We start from the raw sequence: 17,386 nt of genomic DNA, 5'->3' as shown, positions 1-17,386 counted from the left end.
GGCTTCAACTTGGTCACCAAATATCTTACACTCTACCTATTTTATCTGATGCTCTTTTCTAAATGAAATATTCTGATTCAAAGTTAATGCTTAAACTGGATTTTAAGATTTAGCTGAAAATTCAGGTAGCATGTCATATCACTAGAACCAACATAAAATATATTGTGTAAAATATGGATAAGTATACTATTGTGCATTTTTCAAAGTATATTGAGAAAGTAGAATAAAATATCTTGAATTTTGCAAAGAGGAACCTTGTTGTAGGTGATTATGTAGATCTGATGTATAAGCTCGGGGTCGAGGCTGACGGTATTATTGAGTTGAACCTCTCAAGCCCCGTTGTGTCCCCGACACATAATAGCTAGTTCTCCTTCTTCTTTCCTTCAATCCCCCTTTGATTGCAATATCGTCCTAAGTATTTTACAGATCCTCGTACCCATCATGCTCCTCAAATTATGATATCTCAAAGTTAGTAGGGAGATTAACACTTGAAGATATGTCCTAGTCCTTATATGCAACATCTTCATAATTCGCAAGTCCCAGAGAATTTTGCATAGACTTTTCTGCACTCTTTATTTTCCTAGCTATTTTGTTTTGCTTTTCTGTCGTGTCAGACTTCTTGTTAAGAAATTTTGGTGGTCCAATTAACATAGATGTGGGCTCAGGAGTATAATAGTGATCATCAAGATTATTAAATATTAACTCACTAGCAGACTGGAAAAGCATAATCATTGGACAGAAAGCCAAGGTGGGAGGCTCAGTAGAGGGTTGGACAATAGAAGCATAGATGATAGATGGTTCTATCAATGCGGTAGATTTACACTAAAGAGCTAGAGAATGAGTGATGGAAGCATTGGGATGCTTTTGGCTTGGAGTGGATTCTGAGGCATGTTTTGGTACATCAACAATAGTAGGAAACTGACTTTGCAATTTTGATGGAAATCTCAAGTTATTTGTGGGGTCAAAAGTGGGGAATGGAGGAAGATCCAGCCTACGGTCCCAAGATCGATACATTTTAATCATTTGTTGCCTTAATCTTACAGTTACTTGCTTTAAACTCTTATTTTCCTGGATCTTTGTTTGATCCATGATGTCACTCACCATATACTTGTTGAACACAACTAACCCTTCCTAGGACTTGGTATGATGTGGAGGACCAGCCAAAATGCCATAAACCAACCACTTTAAACTAACTGAATGAGAAATAACAAAGGTGTTAGAATGCAATACTTATCCAAAACCTTTTTTATTTTTCTTTTGAAAAGATCACCGAACCCAAGGAGGGTGCCTACGTATCTCACCCTCGAGAGAGGAGAATCAGGTGTGCGTATTTTGTAAAGTTTGGCCAAAGATGGCCAATCAAACGCTCTTTATTTTTCTTTTCTTTTTCACAAAACTTTAAGAAGAACAGAAAAATAACAAATTGCCAAAAGAATTGATTAAAATCTTTTTTAATTTTTAGCTTAAAATCCCTATATAAAATGAAACCTATGATTACCAAAGAAAATCTTTTTGGGTTTTCAATTTTGAATTTTTTACAAAAATGAAACTTGAACCTATTAAAGGAAAATCTTTTTTGTAGTTTTGTTTTAAAAAGATGTATATGACACCTACTCTAAATGTAGAGTGAAGAAAATCTTTTTGGATTTTTGAAATAAGATAACCAGACCGTAGAAGGGCGGCCTACGTATCTCACTCCCGAGAGAAGAGAATCAGGTGTGTATAATTCATCCAGATTGGACAATCAAACAATAACGGACAGGCTGAACTATGACTTGTGAGACACGACCAAGACAGATGAAGAAAAACGTCTATAAAATCTTTTTTGGGGTTTTTCAATTTGACACTTCACATAGAATTGACAACAATAACTATGAAAGTAAAATCTTTTTGATATTTTTTGTTATATGCAATGTACAAAACTTCTACCATTTTTTGAATTTTTTGTTTTATAGAACGCTCCTATTGAAAAGTCTTTTTTGAAGTTTTCAAATTATGAATGCTTGCTAGAGAATAAAAGAAAAATCTTTTCGATATGTTTGTTTTTTCTTGAGAAGATGAGAGCAAAAGGTAAAAAAAATCATTTTGAATTTTTGAGTTGTGAAAAACAAAATCCATAAACAACACTAAAAAAAACTACAAAACTCCTTTTTTTTCCACTTTTTTTTTTAACTTTTCCTTGACTACACACTTTTCTTTATTTCTAGCACATGCTTTCCCCAAATCAGTTCATTGAATGACTCTGCTACCCTCAAAGAACCAAGAATTAGCACGTACGGTGTTTTAGGGGAAAGTCTCCTATAAAAGACCAAGTGGGTCCCGCTAACAAGGCTGTTCGAGGGAGCGTATGGTCATAGTGGTTGTGATTACTTTCCACCTACTCCATGCTAGCCGACGACTCCCCTTCCTAAAATATGGGTGACTCAACTAGAGGTTATGTATACAACGTGTACTGCGGGACTTGTCGTGAAAGAAATAATTCGGGTTATGCAAATGATGACAGATATAAAGCAGTAACACATAAGAGAAAAAATGTAAACACATAGCACGTAGGCACTCATAATGATAAATAAATACAAATGATAACACAAACAATGTTTATACACCCAAAATGTCAAACTAAGCTGATACAATTCCAAAACTAAGCTCGTATTCTGAAAAAATTCCCAGTGGAGTCGCTAGAGATGTCACACCCCCCTTTAACCAAAAAAGATTGATTTTAAGTTTCAAAAGGATTTTCATTATTAAGTGACAAATTATAAAGTTTATTTGCGAAAAGATTTTTTTCATTTAAACTCAGAGTTGCCACTTGACATTAATTGGGTGTGCCAAGTCACCTTTTAAAATCCTTTTTCCAAATAGTTTGACTCTAAAAATTAACCCATGAACATAGATTCCGATTAAGGAATTCTGTTGACCGAAGAAAAGGTGTTAGACATCCCTCGATCTTGTGGTTTGACCAAAGTCGTCCTGTAGAGTATATCAGCTAGCATGACACTGTGGAATATATAAACCAAACAAAACACACAACAAGAAAACAAACAATAAAACAAACAAAACCAAAAAATAGTGTCTAGTCCAATTTATTACAAACCAAAATAAAAATACTGAAATGAAAACCTAAACTATTCTAATTATCATAATTATGCTTTACCCGATGCCCGGGCCTTGATCACGAATCTCATTATGTTCATGATACTTCGGGGCATTACCCGATGAATAAATACAATTTTTTCCGGGGCATTCCTCGGCCAAATGAGTACAAGAAATTCAAATTAGATGAAATAAAAGTCATTCAACACATTCAAACACTGAACAATCCACATTCCTAAGTTTTGTCTACCCGACCTAAGATTTGCCTATTAAATTTTTGATCTAAGGCACGATACTATCTAATTTGACAAATTATTACTTGTTTCAAATCAACCAATTAATCAACTCAAACCAATGTGCTCTTTTATTAATTTCAATCCCCACCCCCGAGTTTCATCTTCAATCATTGATTAAACAAGTCTCAATTATCAATTCAAAGCTTATCCTTTTGAGTTTTCAAAATCCAAACCAAGCATCAATAGCATACACACCGCAAGGAATCAAAACATGCTAAGCACACAGGTCATTCACGATCATATAAAAAATTAAAGGAAGAGAAGAGAGAATTGGACCTCGAATGCTTTTTTAATTAAAATAATCCTTCCGACTGGCCCCCGTCCAAGACCTTGAACGGGACCTCAATCAACAAGCAAATCAAACTCGATACCAAATTAACTGTAAAAATCCCAAAAATTTGATGCGAACACAAATCCACGAAAAGTAAATCCGCGACCCAAAGTAAATATTATAAAGTCCAAAATCCGTATGCAATTTTTCAACGATATCAACCCAAATAACCAATTTTGAGATGGTTTGGTGGATGATTCTGGTTTTTCTGGCGATGGGTTGAGCTGGTGACCTTGTTTTTGTCTCGCCAAAGCTCGGTGAGCACAGAAGGAACGTAAAGTGGAGAAACAACTCAAATTCTGGGAAACTGTGATGTTTTTCTGACAAGAAATAGTTGGCCCCCCAAAAAATCAACCCATTTTCGTTCAACCACTTTAATTTCTCTCTGTTGTACTCTGATTTTCCTTTTTCTGTGTGTGAATTGACCTTTTGTGTGTGTGTGATTTGGGTATATTTTCTTCTAGATGAGGTGTATATTTTCTCTATTATTGTGCGGGTATTGTGTGTATTACCCCAGAATATGTGTAGGTGTGTGGGAATTATATGTGTTGTGTATTACAGCGAGGATCGATATGTGAATGCCATTGTGTGTATGTAATCTGTGTGGGTGTGTATGTACAAAAATGGTGTGAAGTGTATGTAATCGTTGTTATTAATTGTTCATTATATTTTGCTATAACTTAGTTTGGTTGGCTGATTTTGGTGTCACCTACACCTTGTTAACTTGTCAAACTCATATTATTATTCTTGGCCGAAACTAGCTCTCAAAGGGTCCTCGGTTTGTTCATGAGTTCCTAGTCTCTTTCCTTACCATTTGGTATCAAATCAAGGCTGGTTGTGTTCTGATACTACCAATCTTGGGCTCTCTTAGTCGAAATATCAAAAGAAAAAAGAGTTGAAGTGTTCTTGTTCTTGGTCGAGTGTTCTTCTTCTTGTTGTTGTGTTTGGCCGAGATTTGTATCTAGATTTGAGTGTGTTTTGTTGTCTTTGTTTGTTTTTAGTGTTGGTTCTCTTTCTACTCAACACTTATTGAGTCTACCACCCAAGTTCTTGAGCAAGATTCAAGTTGTGTTGTGGTGTTAAATGGACGGTTTTGTTGTTGTTGATGATGGTGTTCATCTTGTGTTGTGTAGCAAGATTCAAGTTGTGTTGTGGTGTTAAATGGACGGTTTTGTTGTTGTTGATGATGGTGTTCATCTTGTGTTCTTGTGTTGTGTCGAAGAAGTTGTTATTTGATCTTGAATCGAGAAAAGAAGTATAAGACTTTGTGTTTGTTTTGAAAACAATTCCAAGACTACACCACAGTAGTAAAAGAAAAAGAGACATTCAAAAAGCATACTTATAAAAAGGAGTAACAACACATACAAGGCTACTCCAAAAGGATGTTTTGCCAAAAGAGTACTAGTTGGTGAAAAGTTGGTAGAAAACTTTGACTCTTGAAAATAGAGTCTAAAATCTTGTCCACCTATACCATATCCAAAATATCTTCCTCAAAGGTGTAGTATTGAACATCAAAGTCTTGGAATAAATTTTCTTCAACAACGTGTGTTTTGTCTTATAGGTTTGTGTGGTATTGTTGCTTGCGGTTCAAAGACTTGAACATTGTTGGTGTGTTGATGTTGTGAATCCTTAAGGTAATTTCTTGGCCATAATGCAAACCATTTAGGGCCCTCCTTGATGCTATGTCCCGAGACATTGCTAGGGCGAATGCGGGTCTTGAAAAGATTGACTTAGATGTGGTTGCTATGATTGAAAGGTTGGATCATATGGAGAGTCAAAGGAACTCTCATGCTTATACTCCTCTACTCCATGTTTCCTCAAGTGGGCATGACTAAAACACTCCCACCACCATTGCCCCCTAAACTTTACCTCAAATGATCAATCTTCCAAGACCACCACAAAATACCATAAGTCAAGCTACCAATTACCCTCAAAATCGAGGCCTAAGTGTACCACCTCCTCCATGATTTGATCAAGTCCAACAATAAGGACTTGGAAGCTAAATTCCTCCACTAAAACTGAACCCTCCCATCCAAGAACAACTTAACCAAAGACGTCAACCTCCACCAAATCAAACTCCTCCCTTCCAAGATCCACTTCTCCAAAATTGACTCGTCCATATAGAGGAATATGGAAGAGAGGAACATGAAGGATATAGAGTCTATTATGAGACTTATATGATGGAAAAAGAGTTAAGAGGAAGACATAGGGATCAAAGGGGATACCGAGGGCATGGAGGAAGAGTTGGTCTATGGGACCAACAAGGAACCCGCCACCAAGTGGAGATATGGGAATTGAAATGGATGAGCTTGAAGGAAAATATCAAGATGGAGAGGAAGCCTAGGTTCAAAATGAAGAAGTTGGCCGAGACTTGTGTTAATGAGATCTCGTGTCGTCATGTTCTTTGCGGACTGTTTTAGTTCTATCTCATGTTTTGCAGGCTGTTTTGAGTGGTTTCTTTGAAGTGGACAATTAAGCGAGGTGAAGCCATGAATTTGTGGGAAAATTTCTCTCAAGATGGAGAGGATGACATAAGAATAATCACGGATATGAACTTAAGAGAGTTTCTCTCAAGATGGAGAGGATGATACAAGAATAATCACTGATATGAACTTAAGAGAGTGCATGTTGGACCCGAGACTTGGTGGATACAAATGAAGTGCAAAGGAGCACCTAAATGGACACCAAAATTGTCCATACCTAATCCAAGGGCACCTACTTGAAGCCATTCATTAAAGGGCCTTTTTGGTCATTTCACCTTACTTTTGTAATAAATCTATAAATAGGCTAGTTTAGTTCTTTAGATCTTTAGTTGATGATTATTGTAAGTATTGAACTTTTGAAACACCAAGTCCTCTCTCCTTAAGGCACAAAAAGAAAACTTGTAACTAGGAAAACATTCAAGGGTAGAAACGTTGGTGCTTGAGTGGTAGACTCTGCTCTTGTGTCATCGTAAAAGTTAGGTGATTGTGTGTGTAGCTGTTAAGGGTCTCAGAGTTTAATATACTCTTTGGTTCTTAGGATTTATTCCACCTTTGTCTAGCTATCTATCATTTTGTTTGTTGTTATCTTGTAGTAGATTGTATCTTGTATTGTAAGTCCTGTGGTGTTGTCTTGTTATAACATTGTCATTATTCTTAATTGTTCATTATATTGTGTTGTAACTTAGTTTGGTTGGCTGATTTTGGTGACACCTACACCTTGTTAACTTGTCAAACTCCTATTCTTATTCTTGGCCGAAACTAGCTCTTAAAGGGTCCTCAGTTTGTGCTTTGTTGAGTGGACTGTTTTGGTGTCATTTCCTGAGTTCCTAGTCTCTTTCCTTATCAAACGGGAACCAACCTAGGACGAATTTATAAATATGTCGTGCACTTTTAAATGATTTTCTGATGAATTTCAATCGGAATCATGGGCAGTGGAGAGATAGTGGTGGCAGAGAACAGGGCGATAGAGTGATGGAGATTGACTGTGGCCTAGTTTTATTGGACATCAGCTGGCAGTGGAGCGGCGGTATGGTACTATTGTTGGTCGGGACTTGAGAGGATGAGGCGGCAGTGGTATTTTGGTGTAGCTGGTCCATCGATAGGGGCGTTGGCCTAGTGGCTGGCGGCTATTGTTGTTGTCACCGGTTATGGTTGTTCGATGTTTGCTAGAGAGAGAGAGAAGAGAGTATGGCTGAAGAAAGAGAAACAAACGACTCTTTTATTGTTTTGGGAAAATAGGATTAGGGTTTGTTTTGTTTAAAAAGGGAAGAAAGGATGATTTAATCCCAATCGTCGATCGCATATGATCAACGATTGTGATTAAAATTGAGAAGAGGAGATGAAAATTGATTAAAAATTGAATCAGATTAAACTCAAAAATAGGATAAAATTGATATTAATCGAATATAAAATGGATAAAAATTAAATAAGTTAAAAATAATTTAGGTTGCTATTTACAAATATAACAAGATATCACTATCAAAAATAATCTACGCATGTAAAATTAATGTTACATAAAAAATATTTTTATAACATTATCGGTAATAAGTTAAAAATATATTACTTACGAGTAGTAATAATAATAAGAAGAAGAAATCAATGTTTGTAAATTATGAGAGAAAATATTAAAATAAAATATTAACAATTTACGTGAAATGTTATATTTAAGTTAATAATTTATATGTACTATAAAAACTGATAATGTAAAAGTAATAAAAGTAAATTGTAAATTATCATATTGTGAATGTGACACGTCAAAATGTCATTCGATATTAAAAATAATGCGTAGAAAATACTAATATTCAAAAATATAATTTTTGTAAAATAATAGCCTAAGAAAGCATCGGGAGGTCAAAATTGGGTGTCAACAGCTTTCCTCATTGCTTGAGAATGGTAAAAGAATTGTCGAGCAACGAAAGTTGATGTAGTAGCCAATTTTATTCGATCGAGAAGAGGATTTGTTGGAGTGGGAGTAACGGGAGGTGGTTTTTAAAAAATAGTGTGGCCGAGACTTTGGTTTAAGTTTCCTACATATCTCTGGTTTTACAAGAATCAGGCCGTCTGTAGTTTTTAGATTTAGGAATGAATGATGTGCCTAAAGAATGTCAATGATAATGGATAGGGGCATCAATAGTGAAATGGTGGATCGATGAGATGGAAATGAATAGAATTTGAAAGCGTGAAAGTGAAAGGTATGTGAGTTTCAATTTGAGTTTATGCGATGGATGGATAAATGGGGTGATATTTCAAAAATAGGGGCAAAAATTATTTCTATTTGTTACTCTTTCTCTGTTACCTACGTACTTTACAGTATACTAGATAACAAGGATTAGGGTATGTAAACGATAAGCAATTACTATACATAAAATAAATGTGGGAGTAAAGAAATCATATATGTTGTATATGTGGATTTAATATTGGGCCTTTCGATGCAATGTTAGATTAGCTGTTGGGCTTCTCGATATGATGTTGGATTGACTATTGGGCCTCTTGATATGATGTTGGATCGGTTGTCGGGCCTCTCAATGCAATGTTGGATCGATTGTTGGGCCTCTCAATGCAATGTAGGATCGGCTATTGGGCTTCTCAATATGATGTTGGATCAGTTGTTGGGCTTCTCGATATGATATTGGATCGGCTGTCGGGCCTCTCTATGGAGTGATTCCTGTCATCTGAACCTATTAATCCTATGCTCAAAGAAATATTGTGATTTTGTAAAAAATGGGAGGTTGATTTGTGCCTCTGCCTCTGTTGAAGTATCTTCTTCTTGATTGTTGTCGTTTCGCTAATAAGCCTCATTCGGGTCTTCACTCGGGTAGATAGAAATAGATAGTTGTTTAAAAAAATCATGCTTGCAAATGGTTGAAAGTGAAGAAAAATTTGTCAGAATAAAACATGAAATGTTGTTAAATCATTGGTTGTGACATGTTTTAAGACAATACAACATCTTATAAGTCCTTTTTATATTGTTTAGTAAATTTTGAGGACCAATCAAAAATTTCTGCCCCAGTATAGTGTAACACCCCGTACTTTTACCTAACTTAAATTCATCACAAAAATACAAAGAATTGCTTTAAAGATGAATACACATTTTTACATGTGGAATTTTTAAGATTTTGACTTTTTGTTGTGTGGAAAATTGAATAAGCTTTCTATCGATAAAAAATTCGCCCAAAGCCGACAGTCGGGCAAAGAGTTATGGCCATTTTAGTAAGATAGTGTACCACCTGACCCATCAACGCGCGCGGAGCCAGCCAAAATGTTAATTGTCAAAAACCAGTGAGCCTCCGCGATATTGGGGCGAAGCCAAGGCTCAATTTCAGAATTGTCCTTTTTCAGTGTTCCAACACGATACCACTGCGTCGTGGTAAACTTCAAGGTCTCAATCAAAGTGGCAACACGATATTACTGCGTTGCACCGCTATGCAATTTCCTAGTTGTCATTTTCCATTGGCTTGGCGTGATAGTGGCGCGTCGCGCCAGGGGTCCAGATTGGAAAATTTCACAAAAAATTAAAAGGACGCCCAGGGTTAAATCAGTCTTTTCCTATGATTTTATTCCGCCCAGATATGAGATTTAAACCCTAAAAACATTTAAACCCTTCATTAGTCACTTTCCCCCAAAAACAAAAGGTATTTCTCTCTCAAGAAAATAAACCCTAACTCTCAAGAATCAAGGTCAAGCCCAAGAATTTCTCCAACAACTCATCAAATTAAGGTATGTTAGATGTTCATCCATGGATCCTTACCTTCCATGGAGCCCAAGAATCCTTTTTCAAAATACAAGATTTATGATTTTCATATTTGAATTTGATTGAATTCATGTTCATGGTGTTGTTTGAGTTTTAATCCATGATTTAGATTACAAGTTCCAAGAATTGATTCCTGCATGTGTTGAATTACATGATAGTCATGATAAACCCTTCAATTTGCAAGTTGATTGTTGTAACCATATTAACCCTAAGTGTTTATGATTTAATGAACCAAGTATGCTTCTTATGTGTTTGATAAATTGTCTATGAGAATGAAATAATGTCATTGTAGCATGTTAACATGTATTCCCAATCCATGTACAAGTTAATGCATTATAAGTGTTTGATGAAATGTCTCTATGAATTTATTATGACTAAGTGAACATTGTTATGTTATTCAAGATGATACTTTGCTTTACTTTTCATACTATCGAGTTCTGGGGGTATTTAATACTCGATAATTTAGCTGTTTATCTAGAGCCAGTGTCAGTTACAGAATAGTATCAGTCATGTCACTATCAGTAGTACTCTTAATCCATTACAGAACTCAGTAAAACTCAGTTCAGTGTCTTTTAGTTGGGAGTAGGATTCAGCAACGAGCGAGCCTAGGGATGGGGGCACACCCGTTGGTTAGGTCTGGGTCCCTAAAAGCAATCCCTAAGTTCCAGAACTACGTAGACAGCGTAGGTTATGAGATGTCACTCGTTAGATAGGACTGACATACCCAGGGATCACCCGCTAGTTTAGGACTGATCTCAGGGGTCACCCGCTAGTTTAGGACTGATCTCAGAGGTAGTCCTAGATCGTTACATATAGAGAGTTGTCAAGGATCACAAAAGAATGCGTGTATGAATTTTTTAGGTCGTCTCAGAAATTTTTCCCAGTTCATAATTATGCAAATGTCATGCCCAACTAGATAAAAATTATTAGCAGAGATATATATGTCTATATAGAAGATTAAATCCTTGTTGTCCATGATATTTTGGGATCCTTAAAAATCTACCCAGTTTCGTCTTTTAAAAAAAATGATCACGTTGACCACATGCCTTCTTTCACATATCAAGGGTATGGTTTGGGCTTACTTTGATGATATTGCAAGGCAGTTGCTATATTTGTACATATTGTATACACTCAAAAAAAATCGTTAGTCAAAAAGTAATGTTGATTAATACTTTGCTCGATTTGACTCCTTGTCGTTGTCTTCTATTCCATATAGAGTTGGGACTTGTACTCCGTCATGGTAAAATTTTTTAGAGTCCTCAAAAATTTCTGCCCCAGTTTAGGATAAAAGACACCTTTTTCACGTCCTTGTGAATCGATATAATGCTTCCTTGTGAAGTCTTATATTCCTTTTTCACTCAAAGAAAACATTAGTTCAAGAGAAACAGTTGTCTTACATTTGAACATTGTGATCTCAATTGGAATCTGCCTTTATATGCTCAAAGGTCAGGTCTAATAAAGGTGTTGGAATTTGAGAAGAGTTTTTGAGTTGGATAGAGAGAGGAAAGAAAATTTTTATTAGATTAAGACCTGACCCAAAAGGGATGCTTACATATTCAAATAAAAGTTAGGTCAAATGTCTTTCAAAAGTACAACGAAAGGTAGATAAGATAGTAAAAATGTTATTTAGTCATAAGATAAATAAATGAAGACTGACAGGATCTCCCACTTTCAAAAGTGGAGCATGTTGAAGGAAATTGTTTAGATAGTGTTGAGTAACGTAAGAATAAGGAGATTCTTGCCAAACAGTGTTTTGCCTTGGGCAAGAGAAAAGAGGGATATAATTTTTTGGATATCGAACATATTTGTCATAATGCAGATTTTCAACTGAGTCGATGTTCAAACACTAAACAACCTTCAAATAATAAATAGTGAATTGAACAAAACAAGTATCAGCGTACTCAATGTGAAAAGAGATAGTGTGCCAATATGAGTCATTTTATCAAGGAGGACTTTAGGAATAATAGGTGGTCTAGAACTTAAGCTTGAGAAACGAATTGATCTCAAAGGATATAAGATAGGCTCTAAGGTACTAAGTTTGTACTTGAAGCTGATGGAGAGAACAACTAAATAATGATAAGTTGTTCAAAAGATGCACATAAAATGTTTACAAAAATGTTTTGGATAAATGGGAGAAGTGAAGATTGAAAATTTTTGAAGTATTTAGCTTGAAACTTTTGACAATTTGAAAGATCGTGGAAAGACGTTTGAATAATCCAAAAAAATTTCTAAGTTTCACCCTTATGACATTATAGAAAGGTGAAAGAAATGTAGAATATGATTTGATAGAAATAACTATTTGAATGATAAGGATTGTTTCACATTTTCCAATATTAAGGTATTTTGTAAGAGAAAAAAAAAAAAGAGGAAGATTGCATCCTTATAAAGGATTGCCTACGTATCTTGTTAGAACAAGAATCAAGTCAGACATAGTTCAGAATTTGAGACTGATAAAAAATCGAGAAGCGGGTGGAGATGAATTATAGACGAAATAATCAAGGAATGTTGTTAAATATAAATGTAAGAACAAATTAGGAAAAATAACAAATTTGACATATGCATATAAGTCTTGAAGACATGCTAGATATATTCAGGATGTATATTTCTTAGTATAGAAATATACTATTAAGCTCTAGAGAATAAGAGTGATTTTGACAAGGTCCCGTCAAGCGAACAACTTGAGAGTGGGAAAACTTGTGACTGTCGTGCACCTCTGGTCGACCGATCCGCAAGGCATTTCCCAAAGGGTGTTTAAGGAAAGAACGTTCGTGCAACAACGCAACCGTTCATATAAAGAAAATAAAGAAGGTTCTAAGTGGAAAAAATTATGAGTGGAATGACAGTTTATGGAAAGCAGTAACACATAGCACATAGCAAAAGTATAATAGCATATTCAACAAAATAACACAACATATAGTCAATTATCAAGGGGAAAAGAGAAAGGAGATAAACAAGAAGGGAAAAATACGTAAAGGGACAAGGGAAAAGGTGAACACGTAGAAAAATAAATCATGATGCTAAAAGCAAACAATATTAACCAAACATCAAAACAAAATTTATACGAATAGAGAGAATCCCACATAAAACATAAATTTGTAATGTTAGAACCTAAGTATCCCCAACAAAGTCTCCATTCTATCACGCTTCATTTTTTCTCGCGAAAAGCAGGATTTGACGTGACTACTCTTTTAGGATTTTTTAAAGAGTGAAGAGTCGTCACCTAATGAATTAAGGTGTGTTAGGGAACCGTTCTAGGCTAACTATGAACCTATTATGTTATTTAGTCTTAGTTCACCAGAAATTCACGTCAAGGTTCAAATCACCTCGAAGGAAGGTATTAGGCACTTTTTGAGGTCCACAAAGGTGGTTCCCGGCCAAATTTATATTTTACGTGGGGATTCTATGTGATAAACAAAGGTCGCTTATTTTATTATTAACTTACTATTACTAAGTGGTAGAAATAATAAACAAGACATGCTATTTAACTATTTTTAAAATACTAATTATCTAAGTGATGACAAAACAATATAAGGAGCAATGTAAAACAGATAAGCGAGGAGATAGAAAGGACACAATTTATAATAAAAATTTATTAAATTAAAGAATCTAAACTACTCCAAATAAATAAACATATAAAGTAAAATAAAAAAATAAATTCGAAAGGTCAGACCAAGAAATTATTTTGGTGTTATTCGAACCAGTACCGAACTTGTTAGTCATTATCCGATCCATTAGCCAACGGTCGAATTCAAGACAAATGACAGTGTCATATGTCGTATCGACAATATATATTTGGGTATCATTACTTTCAAATGTCTAATCGCCCCCGCCTAGGATGGTTGTCAAACCTAAAAGCGTTCTAAAAGGAAAGGATAAAACTAACGCCTCTACAATGCCTATCATCTAAGAGGCATTGGACTTTTCTATTTTAAGTTTGGGGTCTAGACAAATAAAACTAGATTTTCTAGTAGACTCAAAGCACGTAAAACACATAAGACATCAAGTAGCATGTAATAGTTTCAAATATGTCTTTTGCTTAATTAATAGTTTGTTAAAGTGATTAGCATGCTAAGACAAACAATTACTCATTTTGGTGTCATTAATCTATAGGCATAATGTCTAATTGAAAAGTAATTGCTTATTGATGAAAAGTAATTGTCAAACCATTTCAAAACATTGTTATAAATTTATTAAAGACAAAAGAACGTCAAACTAAAGCAAATATGTTGGGAAGTGATACCCGTGAACATGTTATAAATCAATAGAAGTGTTAGACATTAATTTTAGAGCGTCAGGAAACATATTCGCTCGCTGAAAATAATTAATATGTTGAAAATTACTTCTGAAAATTTAGAACATTGCTGTAAGTACATCTTTATATTCTGAAAACTTAATTCAATAAAGTTAATTTTCAAGATGCTAGAGATCAGATTTATAGGCTGGAAAGTGTAATTTGGAATGCTGAAAATTATTTTTTCACTGCTGAAAAAGTGATTTTATATTGCTGAAAATTAATAAAAGATGCTGAAAACTGTTTAATTGCTAAAATAGACATGCACAAAACATTGAAAAATTCCCATGACATCCGAAAGTCGACAAAACATGTCAAGATTAAATTTGGGACCAAAAGTAACTTAAAAGAAATCCTAGAAGCATGATTTCTAAATGAATCAATTAATAAGTCCTAGATTAGGTTTGCCTAGGTGACAAACAAATCAATTAAATAAATTCTAAATTGGTTTGCCTAAGTGATTCACGTTACACATAAACCATGCCCCCAAGCAGCTCATATAATTTATTATTACATCAATGAGGTTTATACAATAAAATACAGACCAATGAATAATGATAACAAAAAAACAAGACTAAACCAAGAAAGGAATAAGATGCCCCTCTCCAACTCCCGGACAACTCTTCAAATCCCACGAATCGACTAACTTTCTGCCACAAATCTGTTAGCATGGCCTAAATGCACAAAAGAACAAACTAACAAAATTCATCCAAAGATGTTTTTTTAAGGTTTATATTAGCCTTATAATCAATTTTTTGCAACCAACGAGCATATCACAATAGTTGAACCAAGCCAACATAAACAAGATAAGCGAAGTGACAGATTATACATACCACATCAAGCACATTATTTATTAAAAAAAAAAAGCCATAAGCAAATAATTTGTGAAGTTCAATACTTATTAAGGTATTATGGAAAACATACCTCTTAGGAGTAAAAGCAAAGACACAAAACCAAAGTGGGAGAGCATGAAAAAGCAGACCAGAGTCTTGAATAAAATCAATAGAAGCTAGTCAATCCCCAAAGCAGCAATTGAATATATGTTTTAAGAATTTTCGATGTTAAGCCGTAAGCAAGGGGAATGTAATCATGTCAGCCCCAATAGTAAAAGGGAAATATTGCTTATATAGTTGGGGAGAGTGGAGAATTAAAAGGAAGAAATATGTAAGAAAATCAATCAGAGGTGGTAAGAAAGGAAAATAAAATATGCTAAAAATCAATTATCAAAACCGAATCAATTAAATGAGACGAAAATATGCTTAACTTCCATAGATATTTACAGAGTCTGTTAAAACCAAAAAAGCCAAGGAAGAGCCCACACGATTTTCCTTCTTTGCAAATTTTCACCATAAATAGACAATAATGAGACTATAAAATTATTCAAAAAATTAAGGAAATTAACCGATACTGCTCAATCACACAAATATTTGCCATAAATATTCGATTACCAAAGTTGTCAACCTCCAACGCGTGATTTGACTTCAATTTCAATAAGGGACCGAATCAATTAACAACAACTAGTTTGACAACCCGATTTACCAAAAGAAAGAATTTCCAGTCAATCACATATGATAAAAAATTAATCAATAATCAAGAACGTAGATTAGAATCAACGCCCAACATTAGCATCAAAATCAAGCACATGCAAATTTGGGCGTTTTCACATATATTGATATAGATGAGAAGATAATCATGTATTTAAAGGAATTAAACAAAACATTCAAAGTTAGACATAGCCAATTTTAAATCTAAGAATCTGTTAAAAAGGAAAAAGAGTAGAAGAGGGTTTAGGCAAAACTTAAAACTGGAACCAACCTGAGACGGATTTGTGAATACGTCATGCACTTTTAAATGATTTTTCGATGAATTTCAATTGGAATCACGGGCAGCGGCGGAACAAGGTGGCGGATTGATGGAGATCACTGGTGGCCTGGTTTTGCTGGACATCAGCCGACAGTGGAGTGGCGACGTGGTACTGTTGCTGGTCGTGGCTTGAGAGGATGAGGCGGCGACGGTAGTTGGGTGTTGCTGGTCCATCAGTGGCGGCGTTGGACTAGTGGCTGACGGCTGTTGGTGTCGTCACCGGCCATGGTTGGTAGGCGTTCGCTAGAAAGAGAGAGAGATGCGGCTTACAGAGAGAGAGAAGAGAGTATGGCCGAAGAGAGAGAAAGACGTGGCTCTTTTGTTGTTTTTTTTGGAAAATAGGATTAGGGTTTGTTTTGTTTAAAAAGGTTTGTTTTGTTTAAAAAGGGAAGAAAGGATGATTTGATCTCAGCCGTCGATCGCATGTGATAAACGGTTGTGATTAAAATTAAGAAGAGGAGATGAAAATTGATTAAAAATTGAATCAAATTAAACTCAAAAATAAGATAAAATTGATATTAATCGGATATAAAATGGCTAAAAATTAAATAAATTAAAAATAATTTAGGTTATTATTTACTAAATATAACAAGATATTGCTATTAAAAATAATCTACGCATGTAAAATTAGTGTTAAGTAAAAAATATATTTATAACATTATCGTTAATAAATTAAAAATAGATTATTTACAAGCCGCAGCAGTAGTAGTAGTAGTAGTAGTAATAATAATAATAATAATAATAATAATAATAATAATAATAATAATAATAATAATAATAATAGTAGTAAATTACGGGCGTCAATATTAAAATAAAATATTAAAAATTTACATGAATTGTTATATTTGAGTTAATAATTTATATGTACTATAAAAAATAATAATGTAAAAGTAAAAAAAAAAAATTATATTCTCATATTGTGAATTTGACACGTCAAAATATTATTCGATACTAAAATAATGCGTAGAAAATACTAATATTTAAAATTGATAATTTTGGTAAAATAACAGACTAAGAGAGCATTGAAAGGTCAAAATTGGGTGTCAACATTGGTGATTATGTTTCCTTTAAGTTTCACCCTTGAAAGGTGTGATGAGATTTGGGAAGAGGGGCAAGCTTAGCCCTGGGTATATTGGTCAATTTGAGATTCTTCGGACTGTTGGTGATGTGGCCTTGCCCCCGAATTTGTCAGTTGTTCATCCAGTTTTAAATATTTCTATGCTACACCCCTATATTTCTGATGAGTCTCGTGTCTTTCGTTGGGAGTCAGTTCAGTTA

The 17,386-nt window shown here is 34.6% G+C and overlaps 1 long non-coding RNA gene across 1 annotated transcript; it reads right to left on the bottom strand.

The window, feature by feature from the left end:
* Nucleotides 1-14,726: 14,726 nt before the first annotated feature.
* On the bottom strand, nucleotides 14,727-16,444 carry LOC124887381. The gene is made up of 2 exons (XR_007044996.1): nucleotides 16,061-16,444; nucleotides 14,727-14,919 (listed from the first exon to the last, which is right to left on the bottom strand). It is a non-coding gene; the product is annotated as an uncharacterized LOC124887381 (long non-coding RNA).
* Nucleotides 16,445-17,386: the final 942 nt, after the last annotated feature.

This window comes from Capsicum annuum, chromosome 9 (genome assembly GCF_002878395.1).
Source record: "Capsicum annuum cultivar UCD-10X-F1 chromosome 9, UCD10Xv1.1, whole genome shotgun sequence".
Lineage (NCBI taxonomy): Eukaryota > Viridiplantae > Streptophyta > Magnoliopsida > Solanales > Solanaceae > Capsicum > Capsicum annuum.
This window is presented reverse-complemented; position numbering and strand designations above follow the sequence as displayed.